Genomic DNA, 10,860 nt, shown 5'->3' with positions numbered 1-10,860 from the left:
TAGTGTCGTCTTATCTACTTTGTATATACCTTTGTGGGGTGTTTTTAAACAAAACAAAAAAAAAAATCAGCATTTATGTCTTGGATAGTTTATGGTGATGTTTCCTAGTAAAAGCATAGAAGTATTTGAGCGTTTTTATTAAAGAGTTCAGTGATAATAAATATCATTGATTCAAATATACAATGATAAAAACTTGGCAGTCTGTTCGAAGATTTTAGCTGCTGATAGCTAAATGAAGTTGCTCCTTAATTCTATAATTAGTCACAATATTTGAATGAAACACAGATCCCTAGCATCCATAAGAAAACTTAAGTTAGACCAGCTGAACACAGAATGCAAATAAAAACTGAATTGTCTTTAATTCCAGACTACTTTTGCAGACCATATATAAAACTCAGTTGTCCTTAACATAGTGTGTGAATCTTCTGGCTCCGATATGTGTATTTTGTTTCAGACATTATGACAATGATGGCATTATTTAATCTTCTCACTTTCAGTTCTTTTGTCCAGACAGCTATAAAAGTTTTCTGACAGGTGGGTAGTATTTCTGCTTTCTTCTGTTGTCCTCTTTCATTTTACCTTTACAAACTTTTTTTTTTCCCTGTTACACCGTACAGTTCCTTCTCTTTAGGAGCTTTTTTTCTTCTGTGATTTTTCTAATATTTTTGTTATCTAAAGTAATATCCTTCTAATTAAGTAAAGCTGTGAAACATACAGCATAATCACTTTCCTTTAAAATATGTGCTTGCTTAGGGACTATGCTCTCTCTTGGCTGCCTCATACCTGTTTGTCTCTGCTTCTATAACTGACTGTTCTGTGTTTATTACTATCTGCAGATTCTTTGTCACGTGCAGTAGTCAGTTGGCTGAGTAAATTAAAGCAAAATAAGTGTAATTTCCAAGGACTAATACTAACCCAATGATAATAGGTTAAAGAATCGAGGTCACAACCTCCTTCTTTCATGTGCTGGCAAACATAATATTCTGAAATTAAAGTAGTCTGAGTAATAAAAAGTCCACATTTGTAATGTTGGCGACATGTTTTTGTTATTGGGCTCAACTATTGGTCTGTATGTCAGTTAAATTGGATTGACTGTAGAACCAGCTCAGGGTTTGACCTAGGTTCTGTAAAATATTTTGGGGATTTTTATGTCGTAATATAACATTGATTAACACTGGCCAGTGTTTACTAGGTAATATTGTCTTCACATTTTAAAAGGGAGGGAATTTTTCAATGCTCCTTGAACATTGCTCCTGTGTGATATATGAAGTCTGGTAGTCAGTTGTTTGGTTGTTTTTTTTTTTTTTGTACTCTGGAATGTGGTTTTAAATTTAGACAACAGACACTAGAACATAATTACTGCTCTTGATTTTGATTTTGTTTCTTTTTTTTTTCCTTTTTTTTTACCAGAAAGTAGTCTTAATCGGAATGTACCACTGGCACCTGTACATTTCAGTAGTATGAGTCGTTTGTAAATTTTTACTTTTATACGGATACAGTTCCCTCATTTATTGCTCATGTATTTTTTTGTACAGTTTACTTAATATGCCTTATGTACTTTTATACTCAATAAAATTTCTTCAACCTCTTCTGTGAAGGACAAATTTTTACTGCAAGTATAAAAACATTACATAAAAAGCACAATTAACTTGATCTTTATGGAGAACTAGGTAATTAATGATACTTAATTCCCTGACTATCCTTGCTGTTAAATGTGCATTGTGTAGAGGAAAAATAAATATAGAAACATCTATTTTCTATAAATTGCAAAGGAATAAAAATTGTCTTAACCTTTAAAAAAATAGACGGCTTTATAAAAACAGAGGTCCAAGCTACTGTGACAACTTATTTATGTGTGTACGTATCCCTTTGGTGTTAATCTTCCCAATGAAACTTTTGTTATTTTAAGCATTAAAAGGCTATTTCCTTTACCACTCTTCCATCTGATTTCTTTTTTCTACCTAGTTATAAAAAAACAAAACCAACAACAAAAAAAACCCCCACAATGTTGTAGAAGTATGCTTTGTTCTATAGAGTATGTTACTTTTCAAATTTTGTCAAAAACTCATATCACTGTCAAGAAATGGGTACTTCTTTTTGGAGTACTTTTTGAGTGCATTATATGAGCCTGACAAAGCTTTTTAACTTTGCAGTGGCCATCCAGCTCACGTGTGTGAGGCTACTCAGACCCTTCTCATTGGTTTTGCCAATGTACAGTACTGCATGTCTATGCAAGTCTTTAGCTACAAGCTGGATAACAATATGTTGTTCTCTGTTGGTTCTGTAATACTTCTAATCAATATTATGTGTATTTTGGCCTTTAACTGGAGTTCTCATCCTTGCTTCCCTTCTTGTGGCAGAATTGAAAAAACATGTATATATTTGTCATGGTTTAATCTCAGCCAGCAACTAAGCACCACGCAGCTGCCCACTCAGTCTCCCCCGGTGGGATGAGGGAGAGAATCAGAAGAATAAAAGTGAAAAAACTCATGGGCTCAGATAAGACAGTTTAATAACTAAAGCAAAAGCTTTGCATGTGAGCAAAGCAAAACAAGGAATTCATTCACTGCTTCCCATCAGCAGGCCAGGTGTTCAGCCATCTGCAGGAAAGCCAGGCTCCATCATGCACAATGGTTACTGGAGAAGACAAAACACCATCATTCTGAATGTCACCCCTTCCTTCTTCCCCCCAAAATATATATTGAGCATGATGTCATATGGTGGGGAATATCCCTTTGGCCAGTTGGGGTCACCTTTACTGGCTGTGCCCCTACCCAGCTTCCTGTACACCTGGCATGGTTTGAAAAGCTGAAAAGCCCTTGACCACAACATAGCAGCAACTAAAACATGAGTGTATTACCAACATTATTATCATTCTAAATCCAAAACACAGCAGTATACTAGCTACTAGGAAAAAATTAACTCTATCCTAGCCAAAACCAGCATAATATTTTTATCTTATTTCTGGAAAGACTACAAAAGAAGAAAAGGCCAACAGCTGAAGACATTCTATTTTCCATAAGAAGTGAGGAAATTCCCTTCGGCAATGCTCTACAGTCAAAAGGAAGTCTGTGGTCTTTCATGCCAAGTGACTATGCTACGCAATGGAGGTTTTGTGAACAAGGGTACCAACTACTGCTTGCCTATGTCTATTCTATAAATTGTTTGGTATGTAAGTATTTTGAGCACTGCAAAGGATCTGAAGAGAATAAATACATCATCTTTCCACTCTTCTCTGGGGAGCACTGCTTTGTGTTAATACTAGAAACTTTAACATCTCTTTTTGAGTCACTTAATCCTGCTCTTTTGACAGTTGTATAGAACAAGGAAATTACCTGCTGTTTCTACACTTGCTATCTCCAGATTTCTGGCTGTGAAAGGATCCTGGCACGATGAAATCATGTATGGAGATCCTTGTCCTTGCAAAGATCTCCACCATGTAGGACTACTGTATCTTCATTGGAGTTTTAAATTTTAGGTGCTTGTTGAAAGTTTTTGATGGCATCCATTCCTTTTTATGGAATGGAAGGAGCATAGAAGACTCATACAAACCCTCAGTGTCCTCATAGGATGAGGGACTATTGATGTCTTAGCCAATGTCATATCTCAGGAAAGTGCACTGACATCTTAAGTCCTGAATGAGGAGATTGGCAGAGACTGTTTAGTCAGCCTGAGAAAACTCTTTAAAGTTTTTGCAGGCTTTTTCTGTAGAACTCTATTTGTTTACAGGGTTCTTCTAGAGATGTCAGTTTGCATCAGTACAATGGCAAGATCTGGCAGAAGACTATCTGCATGCCATTTTGCTGTCTCGTTTTCAGATTTGCAGGTTGAAAATTTACTAGAGGAATAAAAGGCAATTGTTACTTATCACAGGTCAGGCAACAGTAATGATTGCTGAGCAGAGAAAATGCTCCAGATTATTGCTCACGCTTGAGACTGTCCATGGTACTGGTCTGACCATGGGGTACTACATGGAATCATAGAATCGTAGAATCATTTCAGTTGGAAGAGACCCTCAGGATCATCGAGTCCAACTGTGAACCTAACACTGCCAAGTCCACCACTAAACCATGTCCCTAAGAACCTCATCTACGTGTCTTTTAAACACCTCCAGGGATGGTGACTCAACCACTTCCCTGGGCAGCATGTTCCAATGCCTGACAACCCTTTCTGTGAAGTATTTTTTCCTAATATCCAATCTAAACCTCTTCTGGTGCAACTTGAGGCCATTTCCTCTCATCCTATTGCTTGTTACTTGGGAGAAGAGACCAACCTCTCCATGCTACAACCTCCTTTCAGGTGGTTGTAGACAGCGATAAGGTCTCCCCTCAGCCTCCTTTTCTCCAGGCTGAACAGCGCCAGTTCCCTCAGCTGCTCCCCATCAGACTGGTGCTCCAGACCCTTCACCAGCTTTGTTGCCCTTCTCTGAACTTGCTCTTGCACCTCAATGTAAAACGTTACAAACGCCAGGTCTGTTGTGCTCTACTCCCTCCTGGAGAGTGTACCTTTTGTGAACCCCAGTTCATAAGGTCCTAACAGTCCCAGCATTTGCCCGAAGTAGATGGGGTTGCATGTCTGTCCAGAGGATGACTGACCATGTTGTCCCTCTATTCCAGAAGTCCCTTATCAACAGCTTTGTGGTAACAAGGATTCTTTGTGATGTGTGGTCTGCATGGTGTTTTCCATAGCACTTCATGTGTGGGATCAAAATTTTAATTGGCAGTGTCTTATCTGATCAGCATTTTAGTCTTAAGGACCCTTTGAACAGAGCTAAGATTTAAAAGGCACATAACATTGTCTGTTACTCCAATTTCACCTCTACTGAAATATTTACCAGCTTGGCAAGACCACAAAGGAGAAGGAAAGACAGGTGGTGATGGAATGTATATAAATATTTTGAAACAAGATGTATGGAATTTTGTTTCACTTTTCATGTCAGGATTCCAAATACTGAATGCTTTGTATCAGTAGAAATGACATGGCCCTTCTGAGAACACTGAACACTAGCAGAGTCATAACTGACTACTGGTGCATCAAGCTGAAAGTCCTTCACTATTCTGCCTGGTAAAGAGCATCTGGAGTTACCAGTTCTAATTATCTGGCAGGTCTTAATTAGCAAGGATCATTACATCACATAAGAAGTGCACAAAGGACACCAAAGTAATGGGCTCTGCTTGTCTAATACTGCACAGTGATTTACTGTCCTTTTCCCCTCTCAAGGGTTTGGCCATCAGCTGTGAGAAAGTTATAAGGAAAGCTGCAGAGTAGAGTCACACAAGATAGGAAAGGGAAAACTACAGCCAGAGGTTGCACTGTTTGGACAAGTGTAGGGTTTTTTTAAGAGGAAAACCACCAACTTGAAAGACATAAAATTGTAAAGGAATAAACAAGAAATCAGAGAATGGTAATTCAGCATCACTGAGGATCTCTTCCAGCAACCAGCAAAGACCAACCTTTCCCACCTGACTGATTACTCAGAAGATATTACTCGGGTGTTTTATTGTGGGTCCTGGGCACACAAATGCTTAGCCTAGAAGATCCTTAAATCCTAGCTGTCTTTTGCATGTACTACAACAAAAACTCTGTGACACATGCTTACAGAATCTCTGCATGGCAAAAGATGCCCACAGTGAGAAAGACAGGGCAATGGTTAATGTGTCACCATCCCAAAATATGGAGCATGGGGCAACACCATGCAGAGATGTTTAAATGACTAAGCAGTCAACTGGTTTCGCCTGGCCTTTTGGCCTGGACTCCATCGTGCCACTGCTACTGGAGCTAGTGATGAAGACACTCCTTGATGGTTCAAGAGAAAGCAGCCAGTAGTCCATGGTAAAAGGGAAGAACATGAAAACACAGCCAAAAGCCAAGGTGATAGGAAGAGTAAAAGGAGGAAACAGCCTTCCAGAGAAAAAGCAAGATGCGACAATGCACAGTTAAAAAAAGGCTGGAAGATTGTCCTGGGTACAGCTGGGAAAGAGTTGATTTTCACAGGAAGCTGGGAGGGGACACAGCCAGGACAGCTGACCCAAACTAGCCAAAGGGATATTCAATAACATACAACATCATGCTCAGTATATAAACTGGGGGAGTTGGCTGGGGGAGGGTATCACTGCTCAGGAGCAGGCTAGGCATTGGCTTTCCAGGTGGTGAGCAATTGCATTGTGTATCCCTCACTTTGTATATTCTTTTTTTGTTATTATTGTTGCTATCTCTTCCTTTGTTTTCCTGTTAAACTGTTTTTATCCCAGCCCATGAGGTTTGGTTTTTTTTTTTCCCCAATTCTCCTCCCCATCGACCAGCAGGGGGATGAATGAGCGAGCGGCTGTGTGGCACTTAGTTGCTGGCTGAGGCTAAACAAAAAAATCAGTTCACTTAGTGAGGGATGAAGATGAACCAGGGTCATCACAAGAACAGGAGGAAGAGGTAGAACCAGAGATAATCCATTGATCCCTATCCCTGAGTGAGCTCCGAGATCTGTGAAAATATTTCAGCTGCCATTCAGGTGAGCACATTGTTACCTGGCAGTTCTGATGCTGGAATAACAGGGCCAGTAGCTTGAAATTAGAGGGTAGGGAAGACAAGTAGCTGGGATTCCTGTCTAGGGAAGGGGGCATTGACAAGGCAAGTGGGAAAAAGAGAGAAGCCCTCAGCCTCTAGAGGCAACTTCTGTGAGGTGTGAAGGAAAGGTATCCCTTCAAGGAAGATGTGATATGTGACCCAGGCAAGCGGACCACCATGGAGAGACATATGCAGTACCTAATGGAATTAGCTGTGTTGGAGGTGATTTGTGATTCAAATAATGAGCAGTTATCCACAGATCCAAATGAAGTCCAACTCATACAACCCATCTGGCAGAAGTTTCTGTGGTGTGCACCATCGTCATATGCCAGCTCATTGGCAGTAATGTTCTGGAAAGAAGGCAAGGGATAAACAATGGATGAATTGGCTGGCCAACTCCAGCAATACAAAGAAAGCCTCTCTTTCTCCCTATGGGCCTGCATCTTGGCTGTGGAGAAACTGCCAGACATGCTAGCTGAGAAACTGTCCTGAGAGTTCCAGCAATTTGAGGATAAGTTCTGCTCCCCACCTCTATGGACCACTATCTCAGCTATCAGGAGTAAGCCTTCCTTGGCTCAAGACACAGGATACAGAGAGTACACACCATGAGACACCCTGTGGTTTTACCTGCGTGACCACGGAGAGGACATGAGGAAATGGGACGGAAAATCTACCTCAACCCCAGAGGCACAGGTACGTGACTTGCAAGGAAAAGCCATCACAAAAGGGGATTCTTCCAGGAGAAATGCCACTCCAGTTTCCAGTGTGCAGCTCCCCAGACAGAGTAGAAGGGCCAGTCTTACCTCTGATGCTCTTGAAGGGACTTCTGATTCATTGTTACAAGAAGGAAGTAACAAAAACTGTGACCAGGACTAGAGGGTCCCTGCCTCCAGTCAGGCAGAGGAAAGGGACAACCAGGTTTACTGGACACTGTGGATTCAACGGCCTGGCACGTCAGACCCACAGGAGTATAACGCCCTAGTGAACACCGGTGCACAGTGTACCCTAATGCCATCAAGCTATAATGGAGTAGAACCCATCTGTATTTCTGGAGTGACTGGGGGATCCCAACAGCTAACTGTATTGGAGGCTGAAGTGAGCCTAACTGAGAATGACTAGCTGCCGCACTGGACATGACAGAGCTGCAAATGAACTGGAGTCAGAGGCAGCTCAATGGTACGCCGCAACTGGTATCACCAATGTGTTTTTCTCAATCCCTTCGGCAGCAAAGTGCAGGCTACAGTTCGCTTTCACTTGGAAGGCTGTCCAGTACACCTGGAATTGACTGCCCCAGGGGCAGAAACACAGCCCTTCCATTTGCCATGGACTGATCCAGACTGCACTGGTACACAGTGAATCTCCGGAACACTTGTAATACATTGATGACATCATTGTGGGGGGGAATACAGCAGAAGAAGTTTTTAAGAAAGGGAAGAAAATAGTTCAAATCCTGCTGAAAGCTGGTTTTGCCATAAAATGAAGTAAGGTCAAGAGACTTGCATAGGAGATCCGGTTTTCAGGAATAAAACAGCAAGATGGATGTTGTCACATCCCACTGGATGTGGTCAACAAAATAGCAGCTATGTCTCCACCAACTAGCAAAAAGGATACACAAGCTTTCTTAGGCATTGTGGGTTTTGGAGTATGCATACTGCAAAATACAGTCAGAAAGCAAGCCCTCTCTAACAAGTGACCCAGAGGAAAAATGATTTTAAGTGAGGCTCTGAGCAGCAACAAGCCTTTGCACACATTAAACAGGAAAAGTGGTGGTGATCAATTGGAAAGGGTAGGATCTGGGCATGACGTAGATGGTATAGAATAAGTGGTGGATAATGTTCTGGGTACAGGTGGGGTACAGTTAATTTTCACAGGAAGCTGGGAGGGGACATACTAGCACAGCTGACCCAAACCAGCCAAAGGGATATTCAATAACATGTGACATCATGCTCAGTATATAAATTGGGGGAGCCTATTGCTGCTCAGGAGCAAGCTGGGCATCAGTTTTCTGGGTGGTGAGCAATTGCATTGTGTATCCTCTGCTTTTATTGTTATTGTTATTCCTTTGCTGTCCTGTTAAACTGTTTTTATCCCAGCTCATGAGTTTTACCTTTTTTTTCCCCGACTCTCCTCTTCATCCTGCTGGGGCAGAGGGGAGAAGTGAGTGGATCCATGGTACGTAGTTGCCAACTGAGGCCAAATCACAACACGGACACTCAAATAAGACCATGTAGCACTAATATCAACTTGAAATGAAAAGCATGATGTCCCACACATGTAGTAGAACCTTTTATGTGACAATGTATTCATGAAATTTTCCTATTTCTTACACACAGGATAGAATGATATATTTCATGACTTGTAAAAGCGTGGTTGGAGGGACTTGTTCAGACATGGTCTTAAAAAAAATCTTAGCAAGCATAACAGCAACAGTGTTCTATTGAAATATTAATGCTTGAAGACATCAGTCTTACACTCCAACAGCCTTTCCAGAAATTAAAAACTCTGTTTTCTCCCAGTGTGTATTTGTTAGACACATTGTCACTTTTTCACATGCTGTTCAAGAATGATTTGTGCTTCTTTGTCTCAAAGAGGAAGAAAGTTTTTAAGGTTTGATCCATCCTTATTCATTTCCGACGAAAGAGGTGACTGATACTCACAAGTTGCAGTAGATTGCTATCAAATTTATTTCATGACCACTGCATTTTTGGCTGCAGTCATTTGTCCCTGGCAGGTGAATGGCAACAGCTTTTTGCTAGTTCACTTTTCACAGAGGTTCCCTGGTGTTGCTCCTAATCTCCTAATCCTAGGAGAGCTGCCAGGATAAATTCTACAAGTATCCATCTAGTCTCGTCTTCTCCTTCCAAATACAGATTTGGAAAAAGGTGCAAAAAACTACAACAATCAGATATGAGATGACTTGTTTTTTAACTTAAACTATTCTTACTCAGTAACATTTCAATATTTTATCCTAAGGCCAAAGTAAATGATTTGTATGTCTCCTGGTAATAATTTATTTTTTTTCCTAGTTCTTTATCTCCTTTCTATTCATATAAAGAAAAAAATGGTTTTAAATCTCACTACATTATTAATTCTCATTCTGTGAAAACATATTTCACAGTTCAATCAAATGTTCTATGAAAAGTATATCTTCCTATCAGTTCTGCATGTCTTTTAAAGGTAATTCCATGTCCCTTCTTCGTGCTTTATAAGATAAACTGGAAGTTCCTGATTATCTATCTTATTTTTATATTTTTAACGATAATATTTTCTTAGTTCGGAAATCCAGGTTGTCTTGGGCACACTTTCCACAACTAGTTATACCCCATCTGTAGTCATCAGAGCCATTATTTCCATTGGATTTTGAATGAACTTGTCACATTGTATTTTTGTTAATGAAGTATACAATAAGCAGTGAGACTTTACATGAGTTTTACTCACAAAGCCCAGCTGACAGAGTTAATTTGGAGCACAGGAGGGCGAACAAATGGTTCATTGTCCCTCCACCATCTCTCCCTTTGTTGCCTTCAATTTTTAAAAATATAATTTAATCTGTTATCATATTGATCAGATATCTCAGAATCATGGACTATCTTTACAGTCCTCCCAACTTGACTAACTGGATTATGTTTCACAAATTTTGTCACTTCAGTTGCTCACTCTTTTTTTGCAAGTTACTGAGATGTAAATGAAAAAAAAAAAAAAGAGAGACAAACAAAAAACCAAAACAAACAAACAAACAAACACAAGATAGCATTTCAGTAACCCAATTCTACACATCTACCTTAGCTTGCATGTTATGATGACAATTCACTGTTTATTTCCATTCTTTGGTTTCTGTCTCTCAGAGGGTTTCTCAGAAATTACACTGTTTCACTCCTCAGCAGTTCAAGTAATCACGCTGTTTTGTTCCACACCTCAGGGGTTCTCATGATGGTATTTTTTGTAATTGGCCATCTCAGAGGTCTATGGAGATCTAAATGCAAGATGGCACAGGCTTCTCTTCTTAGATATAAAACCTTTTTTACCTAAAGGAAGAGCAGTGTTAGGTTGTTAGGTAATTTGGAATTTGTCGTTTTGTACCTACAAAGCATATGTAGGCAGTAGCATCCGATATCACCCGATAGACTGCCACTGTAACAAGCCCCACTAGAGGGCGCTTTATTCTAGTGAAGCCACAGCCATTTTCATTACATGTATACAAAATATTTACTATCTAAAAATGTCCAGTGCTGGAACTTGGTTCATATTTTCCCTCAATACAAAGAAATCAGATACTTAATTTAGTCCTTGAATGAAAAA

The sequence above is a fragment of the Caloenas nicobarica genome, chromosome 2 (assembly GCF_036013445.1).
Source record: "Caloenas nicobarica isolate bCalNic1 chromosome 2, bCalNic1.hap1, whole genome shotgun sequence".
Taxonomy (NCBI): Eukaryota; Metazoa; Chordata; class Aves; order Columbiformes; family Columbidae; genus Caloenas; species Caloenas nicobarica.
This window is presented reverse-complemented; position numbering follows the sequence as displayed.